Below are 15,660 nucleotides of genomic sequence, written 5' to 3' on the forward strand. Positions count from 1 at the left end.
AGCAAAGGTTATTTTGGGGTCTGCCCTTAGCTGCTTCTTCACCTTCTAGAAGTGTTTTTTTGCAGGGACATGGGTGTGTGTGCTCATGAGGTGCTTCTGGTGCTCCTTTTCCTCTCAAGGCACAGTCTCACTCTTCCCACAGGTTGTTAGGCAGCCTCCTAATAAGTGATGTGACCAGCACATCTCTCATGTAATTTTCTTCCTCCCACTGGAAAAATTGTTTGTGTTCTTCAAATAAATAATAAACATCTTTAATTCTTGTCTACAGTGTGATTGTTTTCATTACTGACAGTGAGGACAGAATTCTTTGAGTAGGAATTGGAGAGAGGGACTGTGAACCATCAATCCCACGGGAATTTCTTTCATATATTTCAGACTAGTTCCTAAGAAAGTGTTTAGCACAGTTTTCTGCAAAGATGTGCTTGAAACTGGTGTGAGATATTTCTGCAGCTCAGAATGAAAATGTTTTCCCAGCATCACTGGTGCAGCCTGGGCATGGCTCTGTGGCTGCTCTAAAGGCACAGATGACATTCATGGATCTGAGTGCATTCGATGGGCAGTCAACAGGGAGTGTGGAGGAAAGGTTTGGTATGAACACAAATCAAAATAAAGATGCAAGTGGGGATCCTACTTGAAAGTCCATACAAACACCTCAAAAGTAATTTTTATTTTTCCCACAGCCAGTGGGTATTTCTGGGGTACATATACTTGGCAGAGGCTGGGCTGTAGCCTCGTGCCTTATCCAAGCAGTGAGCATCTATGACTCTGAGGGAATGTGTAGAGGATCTGGGGCTGGAGCATTCCTCCAATGTTGTCTCTGGCACTGTCTAATGTAACTCATCTGAGGTTTTTGGTGATATTGAGTCTCCTATTCTCTCCTGCTTGTGCCTTCCTACCTACCAGCTCTTGGATAACTTGCTGCCCCCCCTTGCCACCTTCAATATCCATGCTGCTGGAGTTTTAACCCTGGAGCTCCTGCTCTCCAGGTAAGTGCTGATCCGTGGGTGAAGAACTGGATGTCTATGTTTTCAGGTCCAATGCTGCCTGCTCAGAGGATGGCAGCTGGATTGATATCCCCAGGGATCAAGGCTGAGAGATCATTTATGTCCTTTTGGGGCTACCAGGGATGCAGAAGGGAAGGGAATCCCTTCAAGGCCATCAAGGCTCTGTTGGGATGTAACACTAAAGAAGAGTTTTAGATTGATAAAGTGAACATATGTGTTGTGTTTGGCATCAGTTTGGAGGATGTGGCTCACCCTTTGCCACTGTCCCTCTTTGGTGGATCAGAGGCTCTATAGCTGCTTTGCATTGTGGGATGTGGTGTGCTTGGAGGTCCCATGTGAGGATCTCATAGCAAGGGCAGGGGTTTTGGCCCATTAGAAACCACAGTGGCTAATTTTTTCCAGGGAATGTCTTGGAAGAGCAACAATACGAAAATTATATGAAGCAGGTGAATATCACATCTATTTTATACAGTTTATGTCCATACAAATAATCCCTATTTGGCAGAGGCAGCCAGAAGCCATCACAAGTGCTTTTATTGCAGGATGGCACAATTTGCATGTTTGCCATGTGAACACACTACAAAACTGCTGTCTGTTAGAGCCTTGGTTTTGAGATGAATATTCAATTTTTTGTAATGCAGACATAAGAAATTGTATAGCCATGTTTGTAATTAAATAGTCGTTATTGCTGCTCAAATCAGTTGTCACACCCAACATAATAATTGCTCCAAATTTTTTCCCATTTTTATTTTATATTAAGTAATAAGTGAATAAGTTTTACATAGTATTCAATGAATCTGGTATTCTGCATGATTTTGGAAAATAATTTTGTTTATTGTCTGCTTTTATTTGCTGGATTGCTGGTTGGTCAGTTAAGCCTCCTCTCCGTGGGGCAGTGCCAGGGCTGTTGCACTGTGATATTTAGCAAGTCCAGTGGGATGTTGCTGGGGAACACACAGAAAAGTAAGGTCAAGCCTTCTCAACCTTGACAGCAAGTAGTTTCTCTTTGGGGAAAGCAGTTCTTAATGCAGAGGCTGCAGCTTTGCTTTATTTCTCTTGATTCTATTATTCAGACAGTTTTTCTACCTGGCAAACTCGTCCAAAGCTGAAGAAATAGCCAACAACCAAACAGTTAAGAGAAATATCAAAATAAAATATTTCTGATAGATTTCATAAAGTATGAGTTATAGCAGAAAAATTATTTTGGATTAAATATATTGTACTCAGTTCTTCAATCCAGTAATGTATTTTTATTTATCTGAAAAGATTTAAGATGGCCCCAACTGCTTGGATGGCATGTAGGAAGCATTTCAGTTTGACAGAAGCTTGAATTGATTACTTTTCTGAGGGAGGGAAAAAAAAGGAGTTTTATTTAAATCAACTTTAAAGCTTTATATTAAAGGGCGAATATTGGTAGCTGGAGAATACGTTCTGCCTTCCCCTCATATTGCAGCTGGACAGCAATAGCTAGCCTTCACTTATTTATTTATTTCCTGCACAGAGGGGAGGAAAACATAGGTCCATGAATCAATCTGGATAATGGGGAAGGCTGAATGTAATAAATAATACAGTAACAACCCTAAACTAATGAGCTGTTGCTAAGGTACATTTCACAGGCTCATCCTCTATATAAAAAGTCACTAATAATCCCTTGGTGTAATCAGATGATAAAGCTTTGCCATAAGGCAACACCTGTGCAATTAAAGCCGTGGATTCTTTTGCACGTTTCATTAATTTCAGGATTTTGTAAAGGCACAATGACTACACTAATAATCTAGTCTACTTGACTCCATGTCTACTGGAAACAGGGTGTCTAATTAGGTAAAGGTAATTAATTAGAGATAAATGGAGCTAATCAGACTCGGTTAACACTAATTCTCTGAATTAAGACATTTTGGGACACCTACTATTCCACTGGCTTTGATGTTTCCCAACAAACACGGAAAGGAGTCAGAAACAGCACCGTTTATTCTGTGGGAGGTTGTCGGCCCAGTGCTGCAGTCTTGGGGCTCCGAGCCCTGCTCATTCCTGTGCCTTTGCTGGGAGAGGCATTCCCTCCTACTGTGGGGTCTTGGGTTTGACACCCGTGGGAGCCATTTATTGTATTTTTACTGGCTTCTACCAGGATTTTGCTGATTGTGGTATTTTCCCCACAGCTTCTTCCCTTGATGTGGGAATATTTTTAAAATCCAGGGTGTGCTGGTGTTTAGAAGGGCCACCATATCCTCTGCTGTGGACACCATTCAAAATGCAGAATCCTGTACCTTATTTCAAGGAAGAAAGCAGGATAAAAGAATAAAAACCCCAGCAGATTTAGAAGAAATCTGTATTATTTAGTGAAAGGATCAGGATTTCACTGGTGGTCTGTGTATTTGTAAATCTTTGAGGTCGTGAGCCTGCTCTGGTGTGATAGCAGGCACTGTTCATCCTGCTTAGGTAATCAACTACAATTGCATTCAGGTGCCAGCATCTTCAAAACTAGCAGGACTGTAGGGCAGGGGAGAATAAATGTGAGTGGAACAGGAAGCCGGCAAGAAACCTAGTTGCTTCACTGTTGTGGAGTTCCTATGTGCTGCTAGTGCTAGATCTGTGTTAGGAGAGTCCTGTTTTGCCTCTTTTTCTGCAGGTAAATGTTACCTTCCTTGCATGAATTAGAGTGCAGTACTGGTGGAAAGATGCTGTGACTGGTAGATGCCCACACAGAATTGAGAGTGTTACCACCTCCAGCTTTGTTAGTGTTTGGGGATGGGGCCGTGCTGGGCATGTGGAGCAAGTGCATTTTAGAAGGCATTGCCTCTTGTCTCTGCATGGTGTTAAGCTACAAAGATGATTTCCCCTCCCCTGTGGATGGTCTGCTCATTTCAGCTGCAAAGCACAGTTGATGGAGAGTTCTTCATCTATTGCTTGAGTGCTGGGAGGGGTGGGAAGCACTCTCTCTGCCAGCATCTAAAGAAGACCAGATGCTTTTTTAAACTTGTATTTCTAAAATACCTCAGCTGATGTTGCACAGTGTGGTACATAACTAACAAGAGCGAGCGAGGAATGAGTGTTTGTAGGGTGAGCTATAGCCTGAGGTAAGTCTCCACAAGCTGAGCTACACTGCCCTCAACAGAGGAGATGAAATAGAAATGTCTGAATACTTCTATTACTTGATACTTTTTGGATTGACCTTTCAATAACTTGTTAAACTACAGAAAACATTTCTGTTTTCTAGATGCGAAAGCCCTGCTGGGTCACACAGTCCACAAATGCCCCTCTGGATATTTTTAATAGCAGCTTGGTGACTTTGTGTTTTCAGGAGCTGCTGGGGCTTGGGCCCCACTGTTCAAAATAACTTGCATTTCCAAGGATGGACAAAGCCTGGTTAACAGTTTCAGAGTAGTGGCTACAAGAGAACTGTTGCAACTGCAGCATCCAGGCAAGAGAAATGATTTGGGGTGTGTGTCCCCTGTACTCCAGGGAGGCAAGGGGCTGCTGTCTCCTGCCTTGGCTGCACCCTGTTAGCATGGAGATGGGCCAGAGCTCAGAGAGAGGACAGACTCCAAGCTTTTGGAGGAGGCTGTGGAGCCCCATTTTCCCAATTTACTGACAGCAATTTAACCCCTCTTGTGTTACTGAGGTCACCAGTCAGTCTTCAGTCACATTTGTATTTTTTTTTATCATAAGAAACTCAGCGGTTCTAGAACAGCAGGTTTCAATCTAGTTGCTGATACTGTCATCTGGTACTCTTGTCCTTTTGAATACAACCTTGTCCCTTGCCCTGGCTTCAATGCTTTGAGGAGGTCCAGTTCAACACACTGTGCAGGGAAGGGAGATGTCCAGCAGGGTCACACAGCTGCTGGTGCCCTGTTTGGGCTGACCACTCTGCACCTGCAGTGCTGAGTGCTTCTCTAGTGGGAAGGTGAGCTGAGTGTCTTGAGTACCTGGAAGCTCTGAACGTGCCAGAGTCTGTTCTGCTTTTTGAATGACAGAGGTAAGATTTACTGTCCTCCAGTCTGACACTCCTTGTCTTCTGCAGGCATGGATCAGCTACTGCTGGTCTTAGACACCATTGCAGAGTAGCTGGATGTGCACAGACCTGCTCAGGCGAGTACTAGGTAAAGGATGGGATTCAGCTCACCTCACTGTGCACAACTGCATACAATCTTCCTTTCCAGACTCCCCTCATTGGAAAGAAATGGGCAGGTGCATGGTTACTCTGACCTATTTGGGGTTTCTCACTGAAGTCATGGCTCTGTTTCACCAGCACCTGCTCTCAAAAACTCCCTGGGTGACTTCAGTGTGTAGTTTGCAAGACTGTCTGGGCTCTGTGCTTGGTATGGTGTGGACTCAAGCAGGTTGGCTGGGGAATGGTGCTGTACTGGGAGTGTGAGGGGTGTGGGAAGCAAAAAAGTAAAAATGAAAAAGGCTGCTCTTTTTTGAATTCAGACATCTTTGCTATCTGCTTTCAGTTTGCTGCCCTTTGCTTCATTTCTCTTTGGTTTTGTAAGAACAAGTGTATGTAGTAGAGAAAGCAGGAACACGTGACAGGAGGAATAGGATGAGAGATGCTGAGCCCGTGGAGAGGAGCGAGTGTTGAGGAGGAGCTGGAGGCTGGTGCTGGAGCAGAGCCCCAGGTGCTGTGGCAGAGGGAAGGGCTCTGGATCCTCCTGGCCAGCACAGGCAGCAGTGGGGCTGTGTCCAGCCCACGGGCCCTGCCAGCCCTGCCAGTGCCACCACAGGTGCCGCAGGGCACGGTGGCACCGAGCCCTCCCCAGCTCCTGCCACGGCTCCCTGCCGAGCCTCTGGCTCTCAGAGCTGGGATATGGCCTCACCCTCGGTGCCTGGCATCTGTGCTGCAGTGGATTGGTAGGTGAGAAAGGGGGTTTTAAAATGTTCCTATATTCAAACAAAATGTTTTGTTAATTTCAAGTGTTAAATAAATACCTTAATTGGCTAAATGATAAGAGTGGGAAAATCCTTAGTAATAAACTCAGCTCTTTCCTCCTTCATTTTTCATAAGAACCTTCCCACTTGGCTTTTGCTGTTTACCAGAGCTGCATCAAAGCAGTTTCTCTCCATGGCTCTGGGCTACAGAGAAGTCCATAATCCAGTGTCTTGTCAGCCACTGGAGTTCTTAAACTATCCTCTGTATTTGTGCCAGGAATGGAACCTCTGTTCTTAAAAGCAGCAGTGAGTTCCCTGCTCTCCCATGGTACACAGAACCTTCCTGAGCACCTGCTGATCAGCAGTGCTGCCTGTTCACACACAAACACTGGCTGTAAATGTCAGATTTTTCAAGCAAATACTGTGCTAAATCTAAAGGATGTGTTGTGGTTTTTGTTGAATAATAGAGGACTGTGTAGAGTAAGTTTTGTGTAGAATACCTTATTTCATTAGGACCCGTTACCTCCCTATAAAGCAAGTCAAAGCATTTTTCAGAGTGTGGTTTAACTGCACCACAGTCACAAAATGCTTAATACTTTAAGGACGGAGTTCTAAAATTTAATAGTTTATTAAATTATTACTCTTTAATATAATTAACTAGGGATGCACTTCAAACTGTGTCTTCCTTACTACTGAAATGTGTTTTTATGTCTCGCTCTGGGGGAAAAAAATCTGTCAGACCATGGGTCTCTCCCTTGATGCACATTATTAGATTTTTTTTAGAGACAACCAAGCCATTTTGCTGTCATTGGTCTTGTTCAAGTAGAGGGTGTTTATCCATGCAGTCCTCTGGGGAAGGGTGTCAGGGAGGGATCTCCAGCCAGCAGCTGTCATGGGTACAGCATGCTCATTTGACTCTCCTCCAGTGTTGAGCTTGCTTCTGAAGCAACGCTCCTTGGGCAGCCTGTCCTGACTCCAGGTAATGCCTTTGAGTCTGGTACTCACCTGGGCTGAGACCATCTTGAATGATCCCATCAGAGGAAAAGGGAATCTGGGCTGGAGGACATGGCAAGGTTCTTGCCAGGGGTTTCACAGTGTCTGCCATTGTCTCCTTAAAGTTTGGCCTTAAAATACACTCTGTACCAAACAGTGCTTTCTGCTTAACTGCACAGGCTTTTATTTTCATGTAAAGCTAGGCAGGCTGAAGTGTTTGTGAGATAATGCTAAAGAAAAGACCTATTTGAGGGTTTCATGTTTCCATGCTGAACTTGCAGCTTTGTGTCAAAGACATCACACCTCCTGTTCTGAAATACCCAAAGTGGACAGATTGATCTCCCGAACTTGTGTGTGGCTTTCTGCTGAAGCCACACTGCTACAGCAGACTCACCCCTGTCAGGAGGTGGACAGGATTCCCAGCTTCCCACCAGTTCTGTGCTTGGGGGTCCCTGCCCATGCCTGTTGCTCTGGTCATGCTGCATGTCCTTTCATAGAGCAGAATGACACAAATCTGCTTCATATTAAGGGGGCTGAGGCTGGACTCCATTTACAAAATGGCCAATGAAGCTCACTCTACTTTTGTTCAGTTTTTTACTACTCTTTTGGATGATTCACTTCCCCTCTTTGTATTAACAATCACTGGCTTTCAGATTGAAGCAGCTATTTAATAAGTGCCTTTGTCAGCAAGCAGCCAGAAAACTTTTGGGGAGTATGTTGGGGACCACATCTGGCAAAGCCTTCCCTTCTCAGCAGGAATAGCCTCATGAAAACATGAAGGCTGGAGAATGAGCATAGACAGAACCTGGAGGACCACCCATATCTTTGAATCACAAGATTTGTACCTCTCTGATCACTTACTACCTGGCACAGGGAAGGAGCAGGGAGAGCTTGTGTTTGGGGTGAGTGTGTACTACATACTGCAATGCTAATGAGGTTTGGAGTAATGGTGCTGGTGCCTGTTGCATGTGGTGGGAGTGCTTGTGGTATCAGCTGAGAAAATCCACATGGCTAGGATTTATGTAAACCTCCAGATCCTTATGTCTATGGCTGCACCAAAGCAGACTCTTCCTGGTGTTGGTGGGGTCCCAGAAGGCACTGGTGGTGTTGTGCCTTTGCTTGCAGAGCCTGGCACTTCCTGAGCAGGCATTTGTGGTAGGACTGGGTGAAAGAGGTTCAGGAGGTGCTCTGTCTGCTCAGACTGGGTTCTACATGCAGGCTGTACCATCTGAAGCACCAAGAGCTGCACAGGCAGACTGGTCCTTTAAATAATTTCTCCTATGGGACATCAGCAACTGAGGAAATTCTCAAAGAATCTTAAGACTATGCATTTTCCTATCCAGTCTATTTTTTTGCTTTAACAAGGTGTTTTCTGTGTGAAGGCTATTGGTGAGACTTAGGCCAGTTTTGGATGAGGTTCCTGTGTATGACCTGCTCTGTCCTTAAGCATTGCACTGAGCCTCAGTGCCAGCCCAAAGTCTGTGCAGGGTGCATGCTTTTTCAGTACTGATGTGATGCTGCCTGGCTGTTCTACATCACATCCCAGCTCTGTGGGCTATTGGGTGCTGGCTTCACCACAAATCTTGCTGGCAAGACTTACAAAACACTTGGTTGCAAACCTTTTTTTTTTCTTCAGGCTCCTGCCAGGTCGAGGTCTCAGTGACCACACTCTTCCTAAAGTGGTCCGAATGTGGTTTGTGTTATTGGGGATGTGAGTGCCCCGTCAGCTGGTGCCCAAGGGCTCTGCAGGGATCCTCTCCCATCCTGTGCTGGTGCTGGGCTCTGCCAGCTCCAGTTCAGCTCAGCCCATCAGAGCATGACCTGGGGAGGGTGACATATGGCAGGAGAAAGGCAATTTAGGGCAGGCCTAGAAATCAGAGGCAGTGTTGTTACAAGCTGGGCCTTGGGTTCACTGGCACGACATGAAAGATAGTGTTAGTGCCTGCTGGAGCTCGGCCTCTTCTGGCTCTCCTGGCAGCTGCTGGCTCCCCACAGCACTTGTAATCCCTGCCACAGTGGCTGCAGAGGGGTTCAGGGCAAAGGATGTGAGTGGAATTAGCAAATTCTTCCATCCATAGCAAAATTCTAATTACACTGGATAATGTTTTGGTCAGTTCCTGATTGTGAATTTGCTGGACCTTGTTTGTTTGCTGAAAAAGTTGAAATGAAACATTTTGGTGTTTCCTATTTAATGGTACTTAACAGCAGTCAAAAGATACACAGTCTGGAAACGCTTTATTTGCTCATTTCTAACAGAGAGCTTTCTGTCCTCTTCTTTTTTTCCACTGAAAATTATAAACTTTTTCCAAGTTTTTTTTTTCTGGTCATTGAGGAGTAAAGACCACCAGTTCTGATTTCTTGGTAGGATTTTTTTTTAGATGATGTCTTTTGTGAATGACCACAGGCAATATGGTGGCTGGTGAGGGTGGAACAGCCACACCTGCTGGCTGGCCACTACAACCAGAAAAATCTAAAGTGGCTGGATGGGACAATGTGGAAACTGAGCAACCTCTTGAGGGCCTTTGCTAGAAGCTGTGGCACTTGTGGTCTGGGTGCAATTTCCCTCATCTTTCTTCAAATTCCATTTTTCAGGAAAGCAAAAAAAAAGACTCACATTATGGGAGAGATTATCTCAATACACATAATTTGTGAGTTGAAAAATTGGAAAGTTTAAAGGTTTATTATAGTGCTCAAAATAATGCCTGAGACGTTCACTCAGACATTATCTTAGAGTAAGCCATACAGCATTATAAAGTTTAAAGAAATATGTCTAAGTGTATGTCAGTGATACGATACTGAGAGATTTGGCTCCTTGTCCCTTCATTAAGGACAAATTCACCCCAAGGGTGTAGTCTGATGTTGGCAAATAGTATTATAATAGCAAAGGAATATCACCCGCTGGATAGCAGACAGTGATGATTAAATTTAAGTGTGTATTGTCCACATAAAGTAAACAACATGCCTTTTTTTTCCTCCTTTTTGTGAACATTCATCACTGGTGCTGAAGCTGGAAGACATGGGCTTGCTAATTATTGTGTTTTTAACTGATAATATACTGTAAATTTTGTATAATACAACGGTGACCTTATAGACAATGAAAGACATGACAGCAGGCCCATAATTATAGTATGCTGAAGAAATGCTTGTTATTATCTACTATTTTTAGGACCAGCGTGCAGAGCCTCTTAATTTACATAAGCTTTAGACATTCACACATTTTCTGTCTTTGCTTATGGATGATAAATTTTGTTCAAATGAAAGATGAAGACGTTGTGTTAGGTGAGAGGTTAGCCAGCTGGGAACTTGATTACTGTGAACAACAAAAGCATCAGTAGAAACTGAAAAAGGAGTATTTATTTGAGAAAGAATTGTTTAACCCAAGATTCACAACATGAAAACTGCAACACTCGAATGGAGTCTTAGTAACTTGTAATTTAAGAACTGGTTAAATGATAATGGGGGGAGAAAAGAAGACAGGGAAAAATCCTATAATCTATTTATCACAAGGAAGGTGAATATTGCAGTGTGTTCTTATAAGGAACGAATGTTTTGTGCTTGTTGAGGTTTCCCTGTTGAGTGCTGAGGACACAAAATATTTCCAGGAGGTTCTGTGGATCACCTGCTCACTGGTCTGCCTGCCCAGCTCCTTGCCAAGCCCCTTGTCTTGGCTGTGTTGAAGGCACCAGCTCTGAACGGCTGGTGGGGTGTCTTGGTTTGGGGGTGCCGAGGTGTGGAGCAGAGGCTGTGCACCTCCAGGGTGGCTCACCATGGCCCAGCAGAGGTACATCTCTAGGTGATGGAAACTGCCTGCTCCTCCTGGGGGCCTCAGCCTTTCCCAGCCCGCTGTGACTGGCTGTTTTTGCCTCAGCAATCCGCTGGTGGCCCCCAGCAGAGCCTGGCTATGGGCAGCACCGTGCTGGCCACCGGCAGCGCCACCAGCAGCGCCACCAGCAGCGCCACCAGCAGTGCCACCAGCAGTGCCACCAGCAGTGCCACCAGCCTTCCACTGTGCTGCATGCTCCGTGCTGGCAGCTCTGGCACTGCCACGGGCGTGCTGGGTGGTACTCAGGCAAGCTAGAGGAGGTGCCAAAGCAGTGAACCCTGCTTTGGCTCTCTAAGCAGCTCTTTGTGATATCAGGAAATTTGCCCTCATGTCCCTCCATGAACTTTGCTGGCCACAGCCTGTATATTCCCAGGTTGGAGCAATGTTACAGACTCTCCTCTCCTGTTAGGGCTATGCCTGAGCCTCATGAACCAGGCAGACAGCTGGAGGTGCACAGAAGAGCTGGCAGTGGTTTGGTTCTTGCTGCACCGTGGCTGAGCAGAGCACTTTGGTTTGTGGTTTTGATCCAGTGACGCTGGTACCGCGCTGGTGCAGAGGTGTGACGCTGCTCAGCTCTCTTCTGCTTTCTGCAACCATCACAAGGCTGTTCCCTGCAGTAAAAACCAGAGAAAGCAAATAGACACATGGCTGAGACAGACAGATGAAAGCCTTGTTTGTACTCATTACACTAGAGGATATTTTGAGATCAGATCCTCCATCTGAAAATAGGACCTTTTGTAATGCTGCCAAACAAGGTCAGGGATGTCTGCACTTCTCTGCCTCTCATGCAAGTTCGAGCTGCCTGGAAGCACCTTCCACCACTACGACTGACTTTCTAAGCTGAAGAGGAAAAAAAGGACTTGTTTCATCAGGGATTGATCTACTGTTTTTGTGCTTTATTTGCCTGGTGTGATTGTGTGAGGAAAGTCATTAATCAAAGAAGCCAGACAAGTTGCCACCACACAGAACTGCCATATAACACTCAATCTGTTTACTTTCCTTTTTTCACCTTATTTAGGTGGACAGAATTACAACCCTGAGGACTGCAGTGCCTGCGGAAAACCACAGTCAATGCAGATCTTCTTACGAACTGGGAATTTTTAAGATGCGGCTGGTTGAAGGCACTGGGCCCACTTACTCACAGAGTTTTGCCTCCCAGCTGATGGATGTGCATGAGACAGCTGATGTGTACACACTTGCAGTGGCACATGTGCCTCTGCAGAAGTTCTGCCCTGCGCATTTCCTCATGTGCTGGCTCTCCTTGGGGTATTGGTACTTCAGCAGAGCAAGTAGGAGCATACAGCACTTGTCCTCAGTTTGCATCTGTCCTCCCAGCAATCCTAGTCCTTTGGGACCTGCACTGCCTGCAGGCAAGACACTTCCTTTCCAATAGCCCAAACCGATTATCTTGTGGTTCTCTCTTTTTTGACCTCAAAACAAAAGAGTATATGTATATAACCTTCGGTTAATACCAGGAAGTCTTTCACAAAGTAGCCCAGATGTGTTAGGATTTAGTTTGGTGGGTTTTGCCCAGGAAGAGAGCTGTGAGCTGCCAGGGCAGTGTTGAGCATCTGATGCGGTATGTGAGCTAAGCTGCCAGGCTGGAGCACAAACATGGGGCTCAGGTACAGAAGTGTGTACAAAATAGCTACGGCTCCAGCCTTCTGTTAAGCAAACCTTTTGTAGTAGCACAGAGGGGCTAGTAACAGGGTGGGAAAGATGACAATATGTTTGATACAAACTTTAATTGCTAAAGGCCTTTCCCAAAGGCCGATAATGGCAAAAGGTGTAAATGGAGGAAGGCTGTAGCTGCGCCTGGCTAGGCTCGCAGATGGGCTGTGAGGAAACTGTGAATGGCCAAATGATAACAGACTACCCAGTCATTCCAACATCAGCTCATTAGCAGTCTGTCAGATATTTTAATTTGTGTACTTGTGGGCTAAGCAGATATTAAGGGATTGCCTCAGCTCCCAGGCATCCCTTTAGCTCAGAAGGAAACAGTGAATGAATAAACCCGGCTATATGAACTGATGTTTTTTCACCCTTGGCTTTTGGGGGTCACTTTGAGATCCAGCCAGGGTTGTGTGACCTGTGCAGCTCCAGCCTGGCAGTGGGAAAGCAGAGGTGTCTGGCATGTTGCTGCTGTTGCCCTCAGTCCTGCTTTCTTGGGGTACTGCATCAGTGAGACTGTGGCAGCTCACAGGTCTCCCAAGCATCAAAAGGTCATTTCTCCAAATGTAATAAATTAGTTAAGCAGTGGTCCTGAGAAAGTGGTGGACAGTTTGAGTTTGTTTCAAACAATTCAGTAATTTCTTAAGACACATCTTTGACTGAAAGAGGCAACCAACCATATAAAATGGAATTTTTTACCTCCTAAATCTCTCACAAAAGATTCACCAGACCCTCATCAGTCATCTTATTGAAACAACTGGTAACTAACTTTCAGATGAGGGTGCTAGTGCTAGGTGTTCCCAGTTAATTTACTTCTGTAAAGGTAGTCCCTCCAAACTCCAGCTTTCCAAGTTTCTCCTGGCTCAGGAGACCACATTTTCCTGAGGAGAGCAGGCTGGTCCAGGGGTGAAGTGTGCTCCCCAGAAGGCTGCCGTGCTGTGCATCCCAACAGCCCAGCCTGCCTTTGCCAGGGCAAGGAGCTGAGCTGGGAGTTTGGGCAGTCAGCAGTGGCTGTGCCTCGGCTGGGAGATTTATGGGTGCTGCTCTGTCAGCAATGTGTGGCCACACACTGAGCAGGAACAGGCAGGCATTAAATGTCTGGAAGATATTTTAATTATGCTTAGTTTTGTAATATTATCTCTGAAGCTGACGAGAATTAAGTCGTACCTCCATAATAAGAATGAGTATGACAGGGGTAATGTAGTCAAGTGCCAAAATGTAGTGTCCTCGTGGAGCAGAAGGAGTTACTGACAGAGCCCTTCAATCACACAGAGATCCTCCTGTGCAGCCTAGCTGGCCTCTCGGGCACCTCACATCTCAATGTTAGCAGGAAAATGCCTATATTTCTTTAGCTTAGGCATGTCAGGAATGGCTGTGAACTAAGAGCCACTAAAAATGCTGGGATTTGTCTGTCAGACCACAATTTCGTGATGGTATTTCTGTTAATCCAATTTAGTTTTACGTATTGGCATGAAGCATTATAATTGATTGCACTGAATTACATTGGAATCTCTCAGCTGCTTGATCAAGAAATGATATCAACTCCAAGCAGGCCTGACTATATGTTGGCATTGAAAATGTTACAGGCACATAGCCATGTTCTGATTCATTCCTAATGAGATTTTGAAGTTCACACTATAAAATGTTCTGTCAATTAAGTCAGAAATTCATAGCAACATATTTACTTCAGTTAACAGTGTGTCCTTTCAGTGCAGGGATCCCAGCTGTTATGATGGTGTTTTCTAGTTCCACAGCCTCATCAAAGCCCATTCAAATATTTTCATTGTAATCCATGTTTGTCTGTGTTTTTGACTGCAAAGAACAGCTCTGTGGAATATACTCAGTGAGAAGGAAGCAGCCTAAAAGATACTTGCAATACAAAGAGCTGCTGTTCCATAGCACCCTGTGGCTGGAATCAAACAGGGCAGAAAAAATCTGCTTTACCAATTGCAGGTTTTCTTGGTACAGGTTTCTGCTTCCCATCGAGGCTGACTCCCAGAATAACAGTGGTGTTGTGGGAACACCATTGTGCTCTGCACCTCGGAGGGGCTGCTGGGGCGACTGGTCGTGCTTGTCACCAATTAACAGAGATGGACATGCAAACGAGGGACACTAGTGCTTTGCTTCTTGAGATAGCACAAGTCAGGCAGGTGCAAAGCTATTGGCAGCTCCTGCATTGGCTGTAAGGCAGAAAGCAGCTCTCACTCCGCTTCAGAGCACAGAACTTCGTGTTCTGCTTTAATTCAGTAAGTCCCAGTTTATTTAGTTGAGTTTTTTGATTTAGGAATCAATAGGCTAGTAGTAGCCGAAGTGACTTGGTATTTTTAAATGTGAATCCCTTTTCTTCTCACCTTTCAGTTGTTTGAAGCTCTGACGACTGCTCTGTGGCAGGAGACAGCTCCAATCCAACTTCCCTTCTCTACAAGCGCATTAGCCAAGGGGCCTGCAAGAGGATGTTTTACAACTTCTGGAAAGTTCTGAAGTCAGATTGCCGAGTGGGGGCTTAAGGGTGACTGTAGGCATGCCTGCCTCTCACAAGCAGGGATGGAAAGACTGCCAGCTTGAGAATGAAAGGTGGATGGTGCCTGCTTTGGAGACATTTCTGTCATTTGTCCATGCCAGTACTCTGCCTCACTACAGAGAAGAACATCTTAATGTCATGGTGGAAAATGCCACAAACTTGATGGTGCGCTCCAGAGACTTTGGGACCCTGCAGTGCTACCTGTGTGCCAAGTTTTGGGACCCTGCAGTGCTACCTGTGTGCCCTTCTAAATGTCCCTTGGTCTTGGAGTCCTGTGGTTTTAGGAAGCAGAGCAGGAGCCACCCTCCAGTGTCAGCACTGCCCATGCAGCAGGCACGGCCAGCCACGTGCAGGGGAGGTGGCTTTGGCACAGAGGTTGTGATGAGGGTAAATTATGTACTATTAACACACAAATGCTTTCCCTAGCCTTGCTAGGGACTTATTCCCAAGTGCAGTTGTGTTGACAGCTTCCTCTGACTCGAGATCAGAGGCTAAAGAAAGAAGACATGTGTCAGGTAGGTTTTTTCTTCTTTCTTTGCAGGTTCTGACTGTGAATATAGGACCAGTTTTAAAACAACTGCTGAGTTTGATGAGGAATTCCGTGTGTTTTGAACTTTGTGAGAGAATAACTATTTTGGTAGATAAGTCATCATGTTAAACCTGGGAAACTGCAGTGAACCTGTATGATCCTTAAAGCTGCTTGGTCCAGCACTTGTGTATTGATTATTTCTTTGCTTATTTCAGGAAAATGGAGGATCTTGTGCTGCACCGTATATAACAGA

The 15,660-nt window shown here is 45.3% G+C and overlaps 1 long non-coding RNA gene across 2 annotated transcripts; it reads left to right on the forward strand.

Annotated features, from left to right (window-relative positions):
- Positions 1-3,522: 3,522 nt before the first annotated feature.
- On the forward strand, positions 3,523-15,280 carry LOC148183687 (uncharacterized). 2 transcript variants are annotated; one of them, XR_015773386.1, is made up of 4 exons: positions 3,523-3,630; positions 5,023-5,101; positions 14,326-14,603; positions 14,716-15,280. It is a non-coding gene; the product is annotated as an uncharacterized LOC148183687 (long non-coding RNA). The 2 variants fall into 2 exon arrangements; XR_015773387.1 differs by lacking the exons at positions 14,326-14,603; positions 14,716-15,280 and adding an exon at positions 11,705-12,075.
- Positions 15,281-15,660: the final 380 nt, after the last annotated feature.

Source organism: Pseudopodoces humilis, chromosome 10 (assembly GCF_049639895.1).
Source record: "Pseudopodoces humilis isolate 2021_Gansu_Grassland_sample_001 chromosome 10, ASM4963989v1, whole genome shotgun sequence".
Classification (NCBI taxonomy): Eukaryota; Metazoa; Chordata; class Aves; order Passeriformes; family Paridae; genus Pseudopodoces; species Pseudopodoces humilis.